Here is a 15,245-nt window from a genome sequence, read left to right on the forward strand (position 1 = left end):
ATTACACTGGTGTCCTTTTCTCTCTCTCAACGGTGGGTAAAGACTGGGGGACTATGCCACCTCCTGCCAGCCTGAGAAGGTTCAATGCTCTCTCAGCCCCAGGCATCCAGAGTCCCCAGAAAGGCCTCACTTCCTTTCCCAATGAGCAGGGAGCCTTACCATCCCCAAGGACACTCTTCCTGTCCAGGGTCAAGTTCTGCAGCTGGGTATCATCTGGCTCAGCTGCAGGAATTCCTCATAGATGGCAACTCTGTCCAGTCTCTGTGCCAAGGCGGCAAGGTACACAGGGAGTCCACTTCAGTGTGGTTACTGTCGGGGACAGACCTGGAAGGGCACAAAGGATGAACAAGAGTGTCTGGAATTCTACCCTGAATCTAGATTCCCTGCTTCTGGGTCCTGTTCAAGAGAACTTTCTGCAATAATGTAAACATTTGTCTGCACTACCAAATACACTCATTATTAGCCCCATGTTGTTATCAAGCACTTAAAATGTGGCTAGTGTGTGTGAGTGAGGAACTGAATTTCTCATGTAATTTCATTTAAATTAATTAATTCATAAATAAATAACCACAGGGAGAACATTTTTGAAACTTTGGAGTAAGCACTTCTGCAAATGCATAAAAACAATGAGAACACTGGTAAAAATGGTCAAAATCAACTTTTCAGAAGTCTAGAAATTAATCAAAGGCTTGTAAGAATCTGAGGAGGGTTTAGTGAAGACACACGGTGGAATCTTGATAAAGGGAGCAAACTTCGTGGCACTATAACTTGCACTATTCCCATCCTGCTCTCACAACATCTTCCATAACTGTGAAAACCGTCAGTCTCAGAACCATGGTGGCTGAGACAACCCGCAGCACAGCAGCCATAATGGGTGTGGAGCTCTGAAAAGACCCCTCCCCACCCAACTGCAACTAGCTGACCTGCCTGGCAGCTCCCCGAAAACGCCCCATGTTCAGGGCTTGTTGTTACTAGACTCAGAGCTTGCCCAGGGAGGAAAGTCTGTCCCCAGGGCACTTGCTAAAAACAATCAGGGCTAATTGTTTTCTATTGTAGTTGCCTGAGGGAGTGATACCAGCTGAGGCAGGCAAGAGGTGAGCCAACAACTTAGAAGAAAAATTGGGGGAATGAGATGTCCACAGGGGGCTTTGAAAAGCTCCAGGGTATTTGCGGACATCTAGAAGACCACAAGGGCTCAGGCGTGTGGCACGCCCAGGAAAGACTTGAGAACATCTTAATCTCTCACCTCTAGTTGAAGGGTTGGGTTAATATCTGAAAACTTGATTATGTAATACACCATATTAATAGAATAACGGCCAATACCACACAATCTCGACCACATATACAGAAATGAATTTCACAAAATACAGCACCCTTCATGTCTAAAAAAGAAAACACTGAACAAATTAGGAATAGAAAAAACTTTCTCAACCTATAAACAGCATCGATGAAAAACCCATGGATAACACCATATTCAATGGTGAAAGACTGAAAATTTCCCCCTAAGACCAGGGACAAGACATTGATGTCTTCCCTCATCTCGCATGTTAATCACAGGCACCAGAGGCTCTGATGAGGGCAATTAGGCAAGAAAAAGGAATAAAAGAGACCCAGATTGGAAGGGAAGACGGAAAACTATTTGTTTTGCAGATGAGAAGATATTGTATCTAGAAAAACCTAAAAAATACACCCCCCACACACACAATATGTGCATCGTATCCCAATAGGTGTATAAAAAATTTTAATTGCCCCATCTGGTTAGTGGCTCCAATATTGGAGAGCACAGTTAGACCGCTAATATTTGTTGAACCTTTCCAGAAGAGGAGGAGGAGGAGGATGCTGGAGGTTGGTGGCCCCAAATGTTAATGCTTTTCTCAACCCTCGAAAACCTATGGAAGGAGATGCTAGGATTAGCTGACAGGGATGTGGGGCAGAATGGGCACCATGTCAGTGACTTCCAGATCAAGGATGTGTCACGGGAGCTCAGAGCCATCAGCCACCAGCTCAGCCAATGTTTCCAATCTCCTCAACCCACATCAAGTCAGTGACCAGGCAGGAGTGGAATATGTCTCACAGCTGGCTGCCTCTGTAGAGCTTGGTGATGTAGAACAAACGCGAGGGAGAGTGGGTGAGATGGAGGTCTCCTGAAGACGCAGGGGGCCACTGGAGCCAGTGAAAGATCACAGACCTTGGGGCAAGGGAGACCTGACTTCAAATCCTGGCTCTGCCCCTAACTCACTGTGTGACCTTAGGCACAATAATCCCCTTTCTGAGATTCAGTTTACCCATGTGAGAAATGGGGCAGGCAGCTAGGACATCACCTCTGGACACTGAGAGAACCCAGGCACGCAGGGAAAGTGAAGGGTTGAAACAATCATTTAACAGATGTAAGTCAGACGGAGGAATGACGGTGCCCTCAGGGCAAGGAGCGATGCGAGAGGGGAGATCCCACCTGGTCCTGGGTGTCCCTCAGCAGGGCGGTGTACTCCGAGGATGTGGGCTCCGGGTTGCTGAGGTTCCAGCTGATGATGTGGAAATGTAGCTGGTGCTCTCTCTGGATGGATAAACTCTGGGCTGCAGAGCCTGGAGCCACCGAGAGGAAGAGCAGACAGGTGGAGACTCTCCGCTCCCAGCACAGAGGCTTGGTTGCCCACAGGGTCAGGATGGTAGGTGCAGACGGTGTCCACACTGCTGGCATCCCCATCCTTTTCAGGCCTGGGGAGAGAGGGACGTGGGGACTCTAGAGAGAGGTCCTGAAACCTCGGGGGGGGGGCCAGAACAGGAAGGAGGAAATGGGAGGACAGGGGGGAGACAGAGAGGGGTGGTCACAAAAGTGGTCATTAGGGGCAAATATTCAGGGGAGGGTCTCACCTGAGGGAGAACAGTCTGCAACTCAAGGAGAAGAGGCCCAGGCTGCTCTTCCTGAACAAGGATCCAGCTGGGGAGGAAGGAGGAGGAGGAGGAGCAGGAGGGACAGGGATTGGGGGAGGGGCTGGGTGGGATTTAACCCAACAGGAGCTGCTGGAACCAGGGTCTCCCCAGGCTCTGCAGGACCCTCTCAGTGGAGTTGAACGTGGCTGAGCCGTTGCTCCTGTCTGATGAATACCAGAGGGTAGAGATGGGGAAGGTGACTGTGAGGGTCTTCAGGTTGTGCCCCAAAGCTGTAAGACGAGAGGGAGAGCGATGACCATCACTGAAATCTGGCCTGAGACCACACCAGAGTCCTGCACTCATTATAATCTGTCATCTTCTCTCCCGTGGCACCACCACCCACCCGTGTCGTCACCCAAGTCAGAACCAGCACATCTGCTCAGCTCCTCCTCCCTCCCAGTAACACCAATTCCAGTTGCGCACTGGTCCTCACATACACTCCCTCTCTCCATCCCTGTCCCAGCTCAGGTCTTAACTTGCTTCACCCGGATCAACACCCCAGCAGGCTCACTGGATGCTCTGTCTAAAGGATGTTCTACATGCACCACTAGAAGAATCTTTCTGAAATGAATACCTCACTAGGGCCACCACTGCTCTAGTACCACCCATGGCTCCCTATGGCCTTCAGTGTTTAGTTCAACCTTCTTGACCTGGCACTCAAGGCTCTACTCAATCTGGCTCCTGCTGACCTTTCAGTCTCATTTTATCCATGTACTGCGGGTTAAACTTCATGCTTCACGCAACCCAAATTCGTTTCAATTCTCCCCATAGGGCATGTTGTTTCAGGCCGGAGCCTTTGATCATGGAATCTTCTGGGCCAGGAAAACCCTTCATCCTCTAGTTGCCAGGGTCCCTACTACTTATTCTTAAAGACTCCATTCTGGTGAAACTTTCTCTAGCAAGCTCTTCCCCTCCAAATTATGCCAGGCGCCTCTCCCCGAAACATCCCACATTGTACTATAATGGTGTGTTAATTTCACAAGACTCGGGGCTCTCTGAGGGCTGGCCTGAGACTGAACCGTCGGTATAATCTTTGTGATCAGCATGATTGCCCTAAAACCAGAATTTCACACCCTGGCTTCCCAGCTCCTGGATCACAACTGGCTGGTGGAGGAGTGGGGCCGGAGAGCTTCTCTTGGGAAGGAAAAGGGGCCCCCAGACACCTGTGGTGGCTTCTGGTGGCACAGGTGATGATCAAGTATGCAGGGACGTGGTGGCTGGCTCGGGAGCTGTGGCGAGGGCTGTCTCAGGGAGGGACAGAGTGGGAGGAGCCCCCAGGCTCACCCGGGCTCCAGCAGTGGCTGTGCCAGGACCACCATTCACAGGTGAAGCATAAATGAGAGTGAGGGGAGGGGTGACTGTGTGAGTAGAGGGATGAGCAAGCCTGTGGATGAGAGGAGCCCAAGAGAGAGAGATATGTGAACAAGAGAGACTGAACTCGGAGGAGAGACAGATGGATGGGCAGAAAACTGGACAGACGGATGGGATACCTGGAAAAGGAGGACCAAGGGCGGGGCTTTAGGAGAATTAAAGTGAAAACCACGTGGGGTCAGAATGTGGTGGAGAACATGTCTGTGTCTAAGGCTTTCTCACACTGGGCTGGGACTCTCCACCAGAACCCGGGAGGGAGAGAAGGGATGAATTAGGGCCCTTCCAGGTGCTTCCCTCACCAAGGACAGCGGGTGAAGGAGAACAAGTGCTCCCCAACCCCAAATGCGGACGGGACCCAGGATGTCAGGGCCAGGAATACTCACTGGTGGTAGTCGGGGCTGCGGCTCCATAGGTGTAATCTGTGGAGAGGAGGCAAGAGGAGCTGAACAAGAGCTGGGGTGAACATAAAGGATTAAGGGAGAGGGGCAATGTAGGGAGCTTTGTGGGAAAATCAGAGGGGAAAGCAGAGGGGAAGAGGGGAGGGGTGATCAGGCGGTAGGCAACGAGATGGAAGGTGGCTGGACCCAGTGATCACACAGTGATGAGAAGACTGATCCCAGACCAGGAGCATAGAGAGATGGATCATAGCTCACTTTAGAGCAACGGAGGCAACACAGAACTCTGACTGGGAGAGACAGTGTGGCTGTAGCACAGCCCCTCACCACTGACGTAGAGGCTGTCCCCGTCCAGGGTGAGGGAGCCCAGGTGGGTGACACCCTGGGTCTCATGGCTCAGCTCCCAGTAGAGTCGCTCTCTGTCCAGCCCTGGACCAGCGGGGGTCAGAGTGGAAGGTGCAGATGATGTCCACCCCAGTGGCTGCCCCACCCTTCTCAAGCCTGGGGGAGGGAGAACCTGGGGACATGGAATACTGAGCAGGGGTCCTTCTGGGTGTGGAAAGCGAGAGAGGGGAAGGGAGGAGGCTGAGGGAGAGGCTGAAGGGGCTGCTCTGATGTCTGGAGGGGCTCTCCTCGGTGTCTCCCATGTGAGACAACCCCCTCACAAGTAAGGCCTGACTTCCTTTAGGATGTGGAGGGGGGCCTGTGAGTGACAAAGAAGGGTGAACACACAGACCTGGGTGAGGGGGCGCCTGCAGGTCTGCACGGACAGCAGCGAGGAGCACAGTCAGTGCCCTGTGCCATCTGACACATCCAGGCAAGAAAGTACCGTTACCTTCTCTCGGTTCTACACTCCAAGGTCTTTTCTTTCTACTTCTTTCCTGCTCCACAGCCATCACCCAGGCCTAGGGAACAGTCACCTTATTCCTCATCTTATTCCCAGCACCTCCCATCTCGCCTCTTAAGTCTACATTCTTAAACATGAAGTCCATCTGAACCCACGTGCTTAGACCAAACGCTAATCACATCCTCCTTCTACTCGCATCTCTCCAGAGTCTTCCCACTGGTCTTAGAACAGAGTCCCAAGTCACCCCTGATCTGGTCCTGCCTGTCCCCCCTCGCTGGCGTGGCTCACACCCCTCACCCTGTGTTGACTCGGCTCAGCCATCCCTCTTCTCAGTTCATGGACACACCAGGCTCTCTGCTTCAGGGGTGTCCTCATGCGGGTCCCTCTGTCTGAAACGCTCTCTTGAACACACTCCCACACCCTCACTCCAGTCTAACCTTCCAACTAGCTAAATCCAGTCCCATCTCTAGCTCTCAAGCTAAATATCAGTCCTTCTCAAGAGGGCTTCCCTGTCCCCTCAGGTTGAGTCACCTTGTGCCTATCTCCCACATCACTCTCATCATTAACTGTCTAAAATCCAAATTCCCAAATACAATATAAATTCCACGGAGGTGGGACAAGGTCTCTCTGGTTCTCCAGGTCCCCATGCATGTGGCCCAGGGCCTGGCTCATCAGATGAGGAACCATCCCGCTTTGTCTAGGACTGCCCTGGTTTGAACACTAAACGTCCTGTGTCCTGGAAAACCCCTCTGTCCTGAGTAAACAAGGATGGTGGGTCACCATAAATTATACACTCAAAGACTATCTATTGCATGACAAGCACACATTCCCCTCAAGAACATCACAGGAAAGCTAGAATGAAAAAGGCACACACACACACACACAATTAGTAGAGGCCAACAACTAAATACAAAATTACTTAACAAGATTCTCTGCAACGTGAATCACCAGACCGTTATTTCAGAAAAATTTCAAGAAACAAAGTTAATTCCCTTTAGAAGGCAAGGTGGTGAGGACAGTCTTTTTAGAGACTAGTGCCCTGCACTGTAATCTACAGTGTTGCTTAGTACTCCTCGAAATGATTGGAAATGTCATAAAGAAAAAAATGCTCAAAATAAATCTGGCTACTGGCAAATTCAATGTTAAATTTGTTATTAATACAAAGAAGTTCCAATCATCTTTTTCCCTCAATGCTCCTATATTTCAAATTTTTGTAGAGGATTTATAGGACTTTAGAAGTCAAGTTGAATGGGTCTAAGGAATGTTGCTGAGTATCCCTGCTAATATTTAATGGGACGTCTTCTAATACTACATACACATGCAAAACATTTCTGTATTTATATTATATATAAATCCTGACTTTTGAGTATTATGCAATGCCGGTAAATCTATATTTTCTACTATAATACACATTTGCAGTTATTTATACTTGTTTTATGTGTTTTTATTTGCATATAACTGTACTTACTGAAATATTTACCACACAGAACCACACACAGCTTACCATCTTTCACTTGAATATAATCCATCAAACATCAATAATTTTTCTCAAGATACCCTCACTCTCAGTGTCCATGTGGTGACAACCTGAGCCCAGGAAAGCCCACTAGCAGGTCTTCTGCACAGCGGAGGCTGCCGGAACCTGCTGGTACCAGGTCGACAGGGTACTCACCTGGTCACACAGAAATCCATGGATCAGCGAGGACAGGTGGACTCTGAGCCTGCTTTCACCTCAAACTTGAGCTCCACGGATGCTTTCCGTGTCTGAGGGGGGAAAAAAACGGAAACAAGCTTTTGAGGCCTTTTATAGGGTGTTGGATGGAAAGGCCACCCAATTCACTTTTCTTTTTTGTATTAACTGATTTAACTGTAACTGTTGGCTGAGACTGGATTTTCCCGATTCCTATCCAGTCACCTGCTCCCCAAGATGGGAGGAAGCAGCTTCGTGCTGTGTGCACTTGTGTCGCTCAACTCACTTGGCTGGACAGAGACTTTTTGGTGACCCCAGACCCTTTAAACAAGTTTGTCATTTAGGGACCCTGTAAGTGACTCGCTGACTTATAAACATTTCCCACACTTCATTCAGGGCTCGGGAGATTTTCAGGCCCTGGAGCAGGTTTCCCACCCTCGGCACCATTGACATCTGGGGCCGGATGATTCTCTGTCAGGCCGTCCTGGGCCCCGGAGGATGCTGAGCAGCATCCCTGCCTCCCCCTCTAGAGGCCAGGAGCGCCCCCATTAGTAACAACCCAAACACCGCCTCCAGACGCGGATAAGCCCCCTGGGGACAAAATCACACGGAGGACGGTGACGGGGACTCTGAGGAGGGGCCGGCGGCGCCCGGAGCCGGGAGGAACAGCAGCCTCGGGCGCCCTGACGAACAGCCCGGGGAAACGGGGCTCCGGGGGGACGGAGGGACGCCGGGCCCTGACGGGGCTGCCCGCGGCCCAGGCCCCTCCCTCGACCGCGACCGGAGACGGGACCGCCCGCCACTCACCGCGCCTCGCCCCTTCGGCCGAACGTCCACGGGAATGCGGTCCGCGCCGAGAAGACTGGACACACCGCGCAGACCTCCCGCTCCATCCACGGCGCCGCCCGCACTTCCGCTTCCGGTCTCGGGCGGGCGTTCTGGGAGGACGGAGTTTCGGGGAGGACGGACGTTTGGGGGCTCTGGGTTGAGGCGGCGTGGGGGGCGGGGCAGGGGGCGGGGCAGGGCGGGGCCGCGCACCCCAGCCTCGGGGGAGGTGTCTAGTTTCTAGAGTTAATGTGAGGCCGGGCCGCGGGCTGGGTCAGCACCAGGGACAGGGACCAGGCCTAGGGGCGGGGCTGTGGGTGGAAACCAGCTCTAGAGGCGGGGCTGTGGGCGGGGACAAAGGGCGGCGGGGCAAGGGGCGGGGACCAGGCTGTGGGCGGAACCAGGCCCGAGTGCTGTGCAGAGACCAGTTCCAGGGGCGGGAAGAGGCGGGGGTGGGGCTGGAATAAGTCTGGCCGACTTCACAGTGGGAGGAAATCAGCTCCAGGGGCGGGGCTGGAGGCGGGGCTTTACGTGGACCCCTAGACTGTACAGGTAGCTGGATGTTGAACAGCTTTTCTTCATTCCTTTCCTCACGTTTATACAGCCTCATAGAATGATGTGCCCATATTTAGAATTATAAATTTTTTGTGCGTGTTTGCTCTTCTTAATTTCATTAAAAAATTGGGTCATATATTCACATTTCTCTACAACTTACTGTCCCAAGACAGTAGATAAGGATATAATGCTATTTTAATTTTAATTTAAAAATCTGGGGGGAGGGAGGCCACTACGTCGTAGATGCACGTATAGGAAAACTTCAAAGAGTGGTGCAAAGTCAGTAAAATATTCTCACTCTATCACTGTCTCCCAGTCCTTTTGCACAGAGATAAACATCCTTTTCTCCTCTATCCTTCCAGACATACTGTGTATATGTGGGCCTGTGTATATGTTCAAGCCCAAGAGTGAGGTCCCCAAGCAAAACCTGAAGCCCATGAATTGTCTCATGTGTCAGAAGTTACTGAAAAGAGATTTAAATTTCTGGTGGAAGGAGATGAACTAGTGATGAATCCATAGGAAGACAAGAAAGAAATAAGGGAATTTTACCATTTAAAAGGTCAAAGGAAAAAGTGAGAAAGAAAATGTGTTCATAATATCTGATGTAGCACATCTCTGGATAAGATTCGTATGCTATAAAATGGTAAACACTTATGTCATAAAACAGTAGACATTGAATTTTGATTTATCCTAATTCATTAAATAGTTATATTGGGCAAGGGGAATTATGTTTTTAATGTATGTAAGAACTCTTCATGCTGATTTTTTCAGAGAAGAAAGAAACTATAAATAGTCAAAAGATGAAAAATGAAAAAGTGTATGAGTAGCTAATATAGAAATACAGATTTTCAACCAGAAAATTTAAAAAGTTGTTTTTGGAACCAGAGTCAAGAGTGGGGAAGGTAGCTTTTCATTATAAGGCTTGAAGTATTATTTGAGAGATGTGCGTATAGACACACACACACGCACACACACGGGAGCCTGAATTTGTATTCCAAAGGGATCCTGTAACTCTACAAATAATTTGTTACAAGGATTCACTTTACAACAGTAGAACATATTTTGAAAACTACAGACTTCAAGCCAAAAAAAAAGCTCTCATCATCCCGGTGGAAAAATGAATGGGGCATCACTTTCCAACCGACATGGTGATAAGCATTTTACATATATTACTCTTGAGTATTTTCACAGCAACCCATAGGAAGATGGTATTATCTATCTCCATTTTGCAGATGAGGAAATTGGTGACAGCATATTGCTAAAATTTTCATATAAGTTCTCAATAGATATTGTTTTATGTTAAAATTGTTTATTGAATTTTCTTTTCATTAATAAAACGATATATGCCATTCTTACAAATAAGCAAAGGGCGTGTAAAAACAATTTAGCAAAACGACAGTTTCCTTTTGATATAATTAAATAGAACAATCACTTTATTATTTTTCTGCTCTCTGCCTCACATCTAGGAAGATATTTCCTATCCTAAAGGCTTACTAGAAAACTCTACTAAAAATCAAGAATCAGGGAATACCCATATTATGCAAGGTTCCTGAATACATGCAAAAAAAGCCATTATAACAAGTTTTTGTACAAAAATCTTAGATCATTCATGAACTGATAACGACACAAAACATGATTAGGCAAGGTATTTCTGTAGAATGACAAATATTTAAACTTTAGACATTTAGAAAGGTAGTTCATTACAGTAACTAATGTGTATAAGAAGAAAATTTTCAAACTCATTAAGTGCCAGGAAAACGTTTGACAAAGGCGCTGCAATATTATTCAGAATAGCCAAGAGATGGAAACTACCTAATTGTGCATCTGTGGGTGAAAAGATTAAGAAAATCTGGGGCATCTATACAATGGAATATTATTCAGCCTTAAAAAGGAAAGAAATCCTGTATTCAGAATTGCTTGCCTGGATCATTTCAGTAGTCATGTGCTTTCTTGCTTAGCCCCCTCTGGTCCATTCACCAACCAGAAACCAGGGTGATCCTTTCACAATGTAAGTGCCACGACCTCTAATGGATCCCTAAAAGAGATTTTGGAGGTAGACTTCCTGGGTACCAGCTGTGTGACCTTGGACAATTATATAACCTCTAATATTCCTCATCCATACAATAGAGGTTAATAGTATTGTCTCCATAGCATTGTTGTGAGGATTAAATGAGTGAATACGTGTCAGATGCCTAGAATGTGCCTGGCACATGGTAAGGCAACATGAAAAATTTAACTGTAAATATAACCAAATTAAATATTGTGATGGCCTGTTAATTAAGTTGAACAATATGAAATTTCTAATATTCAACCATTTTGACCCATTATTATTGTTGAATAAATGATAAAACTCAGTCTAGGCAGGTTGTGTAGAGTCAAAAAGGATCGGATAAATGAAAATATTATTAGAAAAAATAAGCTGAAATAGATTGCTTTGCAATTTACAAAGCAGTTTCTCATACTTTGTTTCATTTAATCTCTAGAGAATGCTTTTCAGGGTATTATTACCACTGACTCTGAAGGAGTAACTGACTTGCCCCAAATCACACCACATTAAATAACACAATTAGAGTGGAAACATCATTTCGAGTATAAATCCCATATGATATTTTGTTTTCCCTTCATAATATCATCCGTCTTCTCAAGAAAGCGATGAAATAATGCTGATTCATAGGAACTTAGTCTTAAAGAGACATACTCTCAGATGATAAACACCATGTCTTTGAAACAGGGGTGTTGCGAGAAGAAACATGGGACCCATGCTTTCTGGGTTTTCAAGTCCATACTTAGAGTTCTGGGAAAGAGTAAAAGAAGGGAAAGGGTGAAAAATAGTCCAGAATGAAAAATGTTTGACGTATATGTAACTTTATTGATCACCTCAAGATTCTCTTTTTGTTTATGGTCTGTGTCACCCTACTAGAATATAAATGCTCTTAGGGTAGATCACTGCTATCTTGCAGCAAATGGTAGGGACTGAGTAAATATTTATTAAAGGAATGAAAGTGGCCTTGAATACATCTGCTCTTGACTCACCAGAGAACAGCCCCATACTAGGCAAATGGCATCATTAGTATAATTTTAAAAATCATGTCCTCATTAACTCGTAACCATGGATTCAAGGCTCCCATTTATTTCATACTTTCGAAGTACAGAAGAATTCTGGTGTATTAGGGAATGTTTCCACAGCCTTGCTGTAAAATAAAGCAAGACTTTTTGGCCCATTGATTGCTGGTTCCAGCAGGGCCCATCTCTATACTTACCTCTAAACAATTAACTATAGGTTTATTATCCCAATGAACAGCAATTTGGTATGGAACCTGTTTTATCAGTGTCATGCAAAAGTAGACATTTGATATGTCTTTAAGTGGTGATATGGATAATAATGTTGATGCAGAAGAAGACAACTAAAAATTCTCTCTGATCTTTGTTAAGTGTATCTGGGTGAAGGGTATCTTGGAATGACTGGATTTCAGACCTCAAAAAGACTCATCCAACTCTTCATGTTACAGGTGAAGAAAATGAGGTCTAAAGATGTTAAGAGATTTGACCAGGACTAATTCCTGGGACTAGAGAGAGATCCTCTGATTCTCAGCTGGCCACATTGTCATAGCATCTCCAGCTCCAAACAGCCAAGAGAAGCAAGTCTGTTGATTTCTAGGTAGAAGTGATTCCCCTGCACGTTTTTACTTTCTCTCTCTTAGATGCCTGCTCTGCCCTGACAAGGAATTTATCTGATGTTTACGCTACACTTAAGAAGAGGAAAATGCTCCTGGCAAACATTATTGTGATTCGGTGTGGCACTGGAGAGCGCAGTCATGAAAAAATGAGAATCAAAAGAATAAGAGGTAAATAATATTAGAGAAGAAGAGAAAATCTATTATTTGAGTGGGACATAACTTATAAAGTTTACAACTGGTAAATAAGTTGAGGAATGTGAAAGGAAGCTGTAATTCCTATATGAAACATCAAAAATACTGTTATATGAGCAAGAATTAGTTTAAACACAAAGGAAAAGAAAGGGTGAGTCCACTCTCTCCTCCTGACCTGGGACACCCATTGTTTCCTGCCCTTGGACATTAGAGGTGCTGGTTCTCAGGCCTTCAGACTTCAGCTGAGTTATACCACCAGCTTTTCTGGTTCTCCAGCTTGCAGATGGCAGATTGTGGGACTTCTCTGCCTCCATAACCTCTTGAACCAATTCCTGTAATACATCTCCACATCTCTATGTTTATATATATATTCTATTTCTATTTCTCTAGACAACCGTGACTAATACACGTGGATGACAAAGTCCATAGTAGGTGCACAGAGAGGAACTTTCGCAAAGCAAAGGAGGCTCCCCCACCCCACAGGAGAAAGCAACTCATCCTATCCTGGCAGCATGGATCAGCACATGCACGCGCGCACACACACACACACAAACACAGCTAACTTTAGAAATGTACTCAAGCTCAAACTCTCTCTCTCTGCCCTATAGGTCATCACAGTGGTTATTTCCACATGGCATGTTATAAATTCTTTGCAGTTTATTATGTCTTTCCTCGTGTTAAGACTAGGTCAAACAGGGGCGGTGAGTCTGTTTAGCTTTTTTGTAGATCACAGGTTTTACACCAGAGTTTTGCATGTAGTAGGTGCTCTATAAATAGAATGACCAAATAGTTTTCTCTCCAAACTGGAACATATTGAGGAATGAAAAGGGTAGTATTAATAATTATGATAGGACAACAGGAAAAATATCTGCTGAAGACAGAAATTGAGGATTTAAAAGGTAAGGTGAACTGATCAGTTTTACATTTTAAACAGATCACTGTAAGTAGAATCTCGTAGGCTGATTACAGGGAGAGAGGATTTGGAAATCTTAAGCTGTAATTGCCAATTTATTGCAGTATACCAGAAAAACTTGATATCTTTGCATAAATGTAGTTAAGTGGATGGGTTTAAAATATTTCAGGAAGTGAACTTTTAGTATTTGAATTAGATAGGTAGGTAGGTAGGTAGATAGATAGATAGACAGATATAATATACGAGCTCTTTTTGTGTGCCAAGCCATATGAGAACACTGTTGAGGGAAACATCTAGAAAATCTACATTAGTCATGTCTATATGGAGTATCCCATTTAGTGAGAACTGAATATTGAAAGAAAGAGATGATGCACATATAAGTAAAGTAGAACAAAATATCAACAAAGAGGAAAAATGGAGTTTTGTAATTTAGGTTGCTAGAGCAGGAGAGGTCACTGTGTGGGAATGGTATTTTGTGTCATTTCTGAAAGGTGATTAGAAATGATTCAAAAGTGAAGAATCTGTAGGAGGATTCAGGAGGGTGGATGGATGGGTCATTGATATGAATGTGGGGTGGCAGAGTGTCCAGAATGACACTCAGGGACAGACAGGATATTAGCACAAACAGGTGAATTTGGGAACACTGAGAGAGAAGTGAATTATTTGGGAAAGTGTTTTTTTCAATTTGGAACCTGGACACTGTGAGTCGAGTCATCACTGATGGGCTGAGTGGGCAGGTACATATTTGGGTCTGGGGGGCAGAGTCAGATCTGTGCTGATTCTTTGAACATTTTTAGCTCATTAGTGGTATTTGAAGCCAGTGAAATGGATATGATTGCCTAGTAGGAGGGTGCAGGTGGACAGCAGATGTCAGAGCAGGGCTGACTTCTGGGAAGCATCAGGCATTGTGGGTTGGTTATAAAGAGAAGCCAACAAGTGACTCAGGAAGTTTGGAGCAGGAGAAGGACAGTGTAGCACTGGTGGATCCCAAGGACAAATGAGCTTTCTAAAGGAACTTGAAGGCCACAAAGTCACATGCTACTGCAGGACATGTCAGACAAATAATGAAAAGGCCACATTGGAATAGTAAGAGCCGTGACCTGTGAGCTAAGCAAGAGAAGCATCCACAGAAGGGGGACATGGGATCGGTTGCCAGTGTGGAAACAGAGGCATTGGGATGTAAGTGAACTTTTCACAATGAGTCCCTGGCAGGAGGAGGAGAGGGAGGACATCGAGGGTGAGGGGCATTAGGAACAATGGATGAGGGATTGGTTTGTAGATGGTAGAGATTTGTGCATATTTGAAACATGAGGCATGATCCCAGTAGGGAGGTGATTGAAAGTACTGCGAATATTGAAAGCATGAGGTCATTGAAATGGAAAGATGAGATGAAAATCAGAATGGTTTTAGCTAAGAAAGAAATATATCTGTATAAAACAACAGAAATGGTGTGATAAATGAATTGCTTATGCGGAAAATTTCTAGATCTGATGACTAGAGTGTGAAATAGTTCTTGTGTGGTGGTTAACAATTTGTCTGTGAGATATGAAGTAGGTCAAGAGAAAATAGTTTTATGGAACTCAAGAAATGGAAAGAAATGAACAGAGCATTCAGGAAGCGTTAGAGAATGCATGGAGGCCCATTGGTTGCTGCTGATTCTCTGTTGGGACCCCCAGGCTCCTCGTGTGCTCTCTCTTCAGCGGTGATCCTCAGTGCAGGTGTCAACATGGCATGGCAGGAATTTGGAATCATCCAAAGTCAGAGGCTTGCAGGGCAGATATGATGAGAGTAAAGAATTAGGGAGCGTTGTCAGTGGGTTATTGAAATGATGGACCACAGAATCCAAGAT

The sequence above is a fragment of the Diceros bicornis genome, unplaced genomic scaffold, assembly GCF_020826845.1.
Source record: "Diceros bicornis minor isolate mBicDic1 unplaced genomic scaffold, mDicBic1.mat.cur scaffold_158_ctg1, whole genome shotgun sequence".
Taxonomy (NCBI): Eukaryota; Metazoa; Chordata; class Mammalia; order Perissodactyla; family Rhinocerotidae; genus Diceros; species Diceros bicornis.